Source organism: Jaculus jaculus, chromosome 1 (genome assembly GCF_020740685.1).
Source record: "Jaculus jaculus isolate mJacJac1 chromosome 1, mJacJac1.mat.Y.cur, whole genome shotgun sequence".
Lineage (NCBI taxonomy): Eukaryota > Metazoa > Chordata > Mammalia > Rodentia > Dipodidae > Jaculus > Jaculus jaculus.
In genome coordinates, this window is record NC_059102.1 from 176576614 (window position 1) to 176584228 (window position 7615).

Sequence of the window (7615 nt, forward strand, 5' to 3'; positions counted from 1 at the left end):
CAGACATATCTTTTCCACTCTGCTCCTGCCACTTCCAAAGTCAGCCTTGAGCCCTGAGTTCTGTGGCTATCATTTGTCCCTAGCATGTCGGTGCGCATTCCTCTCCTTTTCACAGTCTAAGATGCTAAAAGTTAAATATCTCCAAGTGCAGGCATTTCTTCGTTTTGGGTGGTTCTCTGACCTACACTTAGATCCTTGGATAGAGCGCAGCTCATAGGGTAAAACAAGTATTTGTCAAAACTATTCGATCATGCTAAGATTATGGAATCCCCAATATTTGTCCACTTGTTCTTCTGCCCAGTAATGTCAATAACATGCATTCACGTGACTGGCTTTAGCCAAACTTGAGCACTTCCTGTGTTGTTCTGCTGCCCATTCGATTTATATATATTTATTTATTATTATTATTTTTTTTACATCTAGGGGTATTCTTGATGCACAGGAAGTTACACATTTTTGAAATGTACAATGAAACAATCACTGTAATCAACATAAGGATCATATCTATCATCCCCCAAACTCTGCTCATTCCTCTCCTGGCCTTCAGCCCCATAACTGCTCTCCTGCTACTACACAGATTTCTCACTTTTTAAGGGTTTTATATACTATAGGCACTGTCTTTTTGTAGAGGAGGCTCATTTTACTCTGCATAACTCCATTGAGATTCATTTGTGCTGTTGCAAATGATAATAGTGCATATCTTCCTTGTTGAGATGTATTTCATTGTGTGGCTGTGCCAAATCTGCTATCAAGGCTACTCCCAACTATTAAAACTAGAGGAAAGAAAATGAATATCCATGCACAGACTACACAAGGGTGTTTAGAGCAACATTGCTTGCAATGTCTCCGGGTAGACGTCAGCACGTGAGTAGATAATTAACCAAGATATACACTGAGCATCTCCTGTTAAATGACACTATAGAATGCTGATATGTCTGTGCTTAAGAAGCACTTGATTCAGAGAGAAGCCACAGTTCAAAGTAACACTGACCGCCTACTCACAAGTGTTTTCCCTTCCAGCTAGAAGTTATGTCTGCGTAGTGAAACTAATGTTATTGGGCTGTCTTAGAAAACTGACACTTCTCTGCCATAATATTTAGTTGAACATTTAGAATTTTTTTTTGATGACAATTAGAAGAAAGTGCTGGCATACTACTTCACTGCTAGAGTTTGCTGTTGTGTTTTTGATGGCCAGACTACAAATGTTTACATAAAATAATAGCATTTAAGTTGTTTCCTTTTACTTTTTTTATTAATTAGTTTTGGATTCAGCAAATACAGTCAGTTTTGTACTATTATTAGGCTCATCCGTGAACTACCCCCTTCCCTTGGCCCCTTGTTGAGGTATATGGGTCATGCATTGAAGACTTAGTCCACAGTTATGATAAGATAAATGTCTCTGCATATGATGATCCAACATGTGGCTCTGACATTCTTTCTGCCCCCCTCTTCCACCTTATTTTCCTGAGCCATGTTGGGTTCATTTTGATCTGCTCCAGTGATGAGGTGTTGGGGGCCTCTGGGTCTCTGGCTCTCTGATTTGGTAGGAGTTGATTTTTCTCTGTGGTCATCTCCTTCAACCTTGTGCTGATATCCAGTTCACCAAGAAAAGAGGTGGCAGTTAATTCCCTGTCCACCTTCTGCCATGTGATGATGCAGCAAGAAGACAGTTGCCCATGAATTACAAAGTAATCCTTCAGCAAATCTGTTGGTACTTTTATAACGAGAATTCTCAGCTTTCAAAATTGTGAGAAATAAATTTCAGGTGTATATAAACTAATTAGATTTTTTTGGCAGCTTAAAAAAATAACACTTTTGTTTTGGTTAATAATTTTGCTGCTAATATTTATTTACCATGAAAACCAAAGTGTACTTAAAGTTGAAATGGTTGGATCAATGCGTTATACTTCTTTGATGTGCAGATTCACAATGTCAAGTCCTCATGGTAACCCTTTATGAAAGCAAACAGGATTTTCTCAGGGCTATTTACAAACATTCTACTTGGAAAGTCAGGGCAGAGATCTCAGATATTTTTGTTTGGAATCAAGTTTGTATCTCCCTCTCTCCCAGCATAAGTACACACCAACAACGGGCAATACTCAGGAAAGAAATAAATAATCCTCCTGAAAATAACCCTCTGTCCTCATCTTCCTTTCAGAGATCAGTATAGGCAAAGAATATATAATTTTCATAGTTTCCATTCACACCTATTTGTGAATACAGAAACTCAGTTTTTTTTGTTTTTTTTTTTTAATTTTTTATTTATTTATTTGAGAGTGACAGACACAGAGAGAAAGACAGAAAGACAGATAGAGGGAGAGAGAGAATGGGCGCGCCAGGGCTTCCAGCCTCTGCAAACAAACTCCAGACGCGTGCGCCCCCTTGTGCATCTGGCTAACGTGGGACCTGGGGAACCGAGCTTCGAAACGGGGTCCTTAGGCTTCACAGGCAAGCGCTTAACCGCTAAGCCATCTCTCCAGCCCGAAACTCAGTTTTATTTGAGGCAGAAATTCAACAACAAACTAAAAGTCTGGACCATGTAACTTCTTTCACAGCTGACAGTGATCACAGCTGAGATGTGACCAGAAGTGTGGTGTGGGACTTTGGGGAGACTACCCACGTGGGACTGAATGACCCAGCCTTCATTTCCCCTGACTGCCCTCTGCAGTGCAGACACAGTGCAACTCCTGCAGCACCTGGGTTTCCTGACACTGCAGTGAACTCCAGATCCATGTGCCACTTTGCATCCAGCTTGAGGTGGGTGCTGAGGAACTGAACCCAGGCTTGTAGACTTTGTAAGCAAGCGCCTTTAATCCCTGTATCATATTCTCAACCCCCTTTCTTACTACCTTTCCTTCCTCATGCTTTCTATCCTTCCAACCTTATTTTTATCTTTCTCTTTTTCCACATGGGGCAAAGTCTCACTGTAAGCTAGGCTGACCAAAATTCCAAAGGCTGTGATTATTGCCTTGTACCACCATACCCGGTATTCAGCTTTTTCTCTGTCTGTTCTATGCTTACCAAACCCATTTAATTTGACTTATTTGAGACACAGAGAGAGAGAAAAAGAGAAAGAGGCAGATAGAATGGCTATACCAAGGCCTCCAGAAACTTGAAATGGACTCCAGATACATGTGCCACCTTGCACATCTGGCTTACGTGGGTTCTGGGAAATCCATTGTGGGTATTTTGCTTTTGTAGGCAATACCTTAACTGCTAAGCCATCACTCAAACTCCTGTGTCCTTTTTATTAAAAAAACTATTTTTATTTATTATTTATTTATTATTATTTATTTATTTTACTTAGAGAAAGAAAGAAAGAGGCAGAGGGAGAGACAGAGAATGGGTATGCTAGGGCCTCCAGCCATGGCAAATGAACTCCAGATACAAGAACCCCATTGTGCATCTGGCTTACGTGGGTCTTGGAGAGTCGAACCAGGTTCCTTTCACTTTGCAGGCAAATGCCTTAACAGATAAGCCATCTCTCCAACTTCCTGCATCTTTTGAAAAGCAATGACTGATCCTGACATTAGTAGCACATGTCTGTAACACCAGCATGAGGTGAGTAGAAGTAGTAGAATCATAGGTTCAAAGCCAACCCCATATACATGAACCCTGTCTTATAAAACCAAAAGTAAAAAGAGTTATGTCCACGGCTATAAACTTAGTACTGGGGAGGCTGAGGCAGCAGATTGTAAAGTCTAGGCCAGACTTGGATGCATAGTGAATTCTAGGCCAGCCTGAACCCCAGAGTGAAATCTTGGCATTAAAACAACAACAAAGAGAACAGGTCTGGAGAGATGGTTCAGAGGTGAAGGCAGTCACCAACTCAAAGTGGAGTGCCATGTTCAATGCCCAAACCCTTCCAGTAAAAAGCCAGAAGCTATGTTGGGCTTCTTTAAAGCTGTGCTTTCATGCTCATGGCTAGGAGAATGTCCCAGAAGCTTGGGGCAAGCTCGGCAAAGGACAGTGGAATTCACATGAGGTGAAAGGCAAAATGCGGTCAAGGTCGAGTTGAAGAAGGAGAAGTGAGAGGGGATGAAGGGTGGAAGACTGGAGGCTTAATGTAGGGGACAGTGGGAAGCCTGCGGGGAGCGAGGTTTTGCCATGTGTAGAGCTGAGCGCTAGTCCCAGCCATGCTCCTGACGCTGGGAGTGGCCTGAGGTGATGCACAGCCTCTATGTGACCTGCCACTTGTCATTCCAGAAGGGGAGAATACCTGCTCTAGCTCTCACCTGCTCTCTGATGACATTCTCAGCCTCTTGATTAGTGGAAACCGGTCATCCTTTAGGATATTATGAAAAAGTTTCACCTGGCCACCTGGTATCAAGTCACAGAGACTTTAGTCAGACACAGAGGTCGGCAATAAGTGGCTACTCAGGACACTAAAGACAACTCAGGCTACCTAGATTCTGAGAAACTTCTATTGGAACACTGGAATAGTGTTTATGGTGCCTTGAATTTTCTAATGGACAATTAATCTGGCACCTGGGGGTTTATTCCTTATAAGAGCAGATTTTAGAAAGAATCAGGGGAGGTGAGGGAATGTAGCTCCATGTTAGAGGTCTTGACCAGCACACTCAAGGTCACGGTCCTGGGTTTAACCTCCCCCCGGGTCACAAGAGATAAATGGTCGGGATAAAAATAAGCATGTTTTTTGGGGTTGTGATTTTTGGTATTTGGGAAGGGGGGATGAAAATGAGAGCTGAGACTATGAGACTTCTCTGAGAGATGGAACCTAAGAATGAGAACCTTAAAAAACTTGATACTTTGGAAACTCGGCCTGTAGAGGACTCACAGTGTGTCGTCATGCAAATATGTGCTGTCTTCTCTTCCCAGTCATGAGACAGCCAGGCTGGTGGCAGTCAGGAAACAGCAGAGCCCCTAGTGCAGCGCCCTGTGCCTCTCTCCAGGCCCACAGGACAGGGAGGGTCACAGAGTCAGCACACTGAGCAGAATCATGTCAGGGTGACAGTCGTCTTGTTGAGTTGTGCCACAAGATTCCATGACGACAGCATAGTGATTGGTTCCAAAACTACAGCTGAGGCGATGTCAGCCATGTTTGTGTGCATAGATGTGGATATTCATCACGGGTAGAATGTGGCAGCTCAATACCACAGAGGGCCACAAGATTCCACTGACATGACTGAAAGTTTCAGTTCACCACTAGGCTGGACCAAGAGAGAAATGGAGTGGAAGATGTCAGGTCAGGGCAGCCAGTGTGGAGTCACAGCACTCCTGTGCAGGCAGGCTTGGTAAGGGCGATCTCTGAGCAGAGGGAGGATCGGTTTGGAAATCAAAGTGGGGCCCGGGGCTCTCAGGATGGGACAGACCTGTATTTGCGGTGGAAGAGAAAGGCAAAAGGGAATGGTGGTGACAAAGGCCGGTGAGTTGCTGAGGCCAGAGCAACCACCCCAGCAGTGGCAGAAGACGTCATTAAGCAGGTGTGTGCCTGGCCAAGAGTAGCAGAAAAAAGAAGCCATGCAGGTGATGAATGTGAAAGGCAAGGTGGGAGGGAGCTTCCATCTTGGAAGCTGGGCCACAGATAGTAAGTAGACTGCACAGAGTCAGGGGACCGTGTCAACCGTGTGCATGCAGGCTTCTCACACCCCGCCCGTGCATTCCACGACAGTGGCCTCGTCACTCACACCTCAGACAAGTAAGGGCTCTGGCTTCAAGTTTAATATATGTATTATAGTTTTAAATTTTCCTTTTGGATTTTGACAGTTTCTTACATGTAATAAGGAATTGGACCATATTCACCCTCATTACTTTCTCTTGTCTTCTTTCACTGCCTCTTCATCCCAAATAGTTCCACTTTCCTTTGAACTCTTTTTTCTTTGTGTGGGGCTGTTAGAAAGATCAGAGAAGGGTGTGTTGTCTTTTCTGTCAAAGGGTTCCAAAAATCCAGAGCCTCTGCATTGGAGAGATGGCTCAGTGGGTAAAGGCACTTGCAGGCAATGCCTGGTGTCTTAGATTGAGTCCCCAGAATGCACACATGCTTCTGGAGTTCTTTTGAAGTGGCAGGAGACCCTGCCATGCCCAGATTGTATGTCATTCTCACACATAATGATTTTTTATAAAAAGAGAAACTCATCTGGAAGGATCCTGTTCTGTGAGAAATTCCCCTTCTTGAGTGAGCTGTCCTAAAGACCAGAAGAATCCTTGAGATCAAGAGTCAACAGTCCTTAACACCAAAGCTTCTGTTTCTTCATTTGGTAAGGGTTCCTTAGTTGTCCATTCTTTTGTTTCTCCTAGAAACTTCTTCACATATGTCTCAGCCAATCACATGAGACTATGAAGACAAGCTCCAACCAATCAGACTGAAACACCATAGGCCTGAAAGCCCAGAGGGAAGTCTGCTAGGTTAGCTGGCCTGTCTGGATTCTTGACAGCTGTGCACCCTTCTGCAAAAGTGAACGTTACCTTGCCCATAGCTTCACATTGTGTGGTCATTCTCAGACTCTGGACTCACTTCTAAGAAACATGACACATCGAGTTTAAATTTGGGTTTCTCACATGAGCATGGGTTGTGAGTTACTTAGGAGAGCAAGGGTGACTTCCTAGTGGCTTTAACCTTTAAGAGTGTGTCTTCCCTCACTCAGAAACCATAAACTGCCAGTCCTCAACTACTAGGTTGCCAAGGTAGATTTTCTGAGAAGGAGGGGTTCATCACTAGCTGTGTAGCCCTGGTGTACTGTCCTGGACTATATGGGAAAATTTTTGTGCCAATTAGACATCCTTCCCTTTTCTTATCCCCTTGTGATTCCTGCTGTTTGTTATACTTGGCATTGAACCTAGCACTTCCCACATCCTGGGGAAGCTCCCTAGCACTACCTGTTGTGCCACGACCCCTGACCAGGAGCCAAGACCCCCGGTCACCCAGGAATCACCTAGAGGACCGCCACAGAAGCCGAGACACTCGAATGTAAAAGCAACAGGTTTCTTTTAATGTCAAGCTTAAGCAGGGACTCAATCCACACAGACCGACGCAGCAGGAGTGGGAGAGAGCCTCGACCTTCTAAAAGTAGGGGTTTATAAAGGAAAAGAGTGGGAAGGGGGAAAAGAGGTTACATCACATAGCATCTTTTAAAATGATTGGTTCCAAGAAGGTGCGCGCGGGAACATTTCTAGTTGCTCATCTCTGGTCAGCAGACTGCTTGCAGATCCTATCTTTTGCAAGGGGCCGGAGGCCCCCAGAGCTAATTATTTCTGGAATGTCCTGTTGAGCAAGCGAGCATGAGTTACAGAAGCAAAGGTCGGCACTTTAATCAGTTAATTCCTTATCTGAGCCGAGCCCGGGATCCTCCTTTGTTCACAATGGTTTGTCCTACAATGGCAGTGTCATTGTTTAATTAGTTACATGTTATTTCTTTCTGGTCTCTCATTTCCCCCTCTCTATGTGTCTTGGGAGCCTATCTAGGGTCCCTATTTGAGTGTTTAAATATTTCCTGTATCTATGTTGGTTGTCACTGGTTGGTAGGAGTAATTTCTTTGTACCATCAATTGGATGGTGCCTAGCCGTTGTTTCATAAACTGTACCAGCTTATTTAAAATACAGGGGCCAAAAGTAAGCAATAGAAGTAGGATGAGTAGGGGTCCTAGGAGGGTGGAT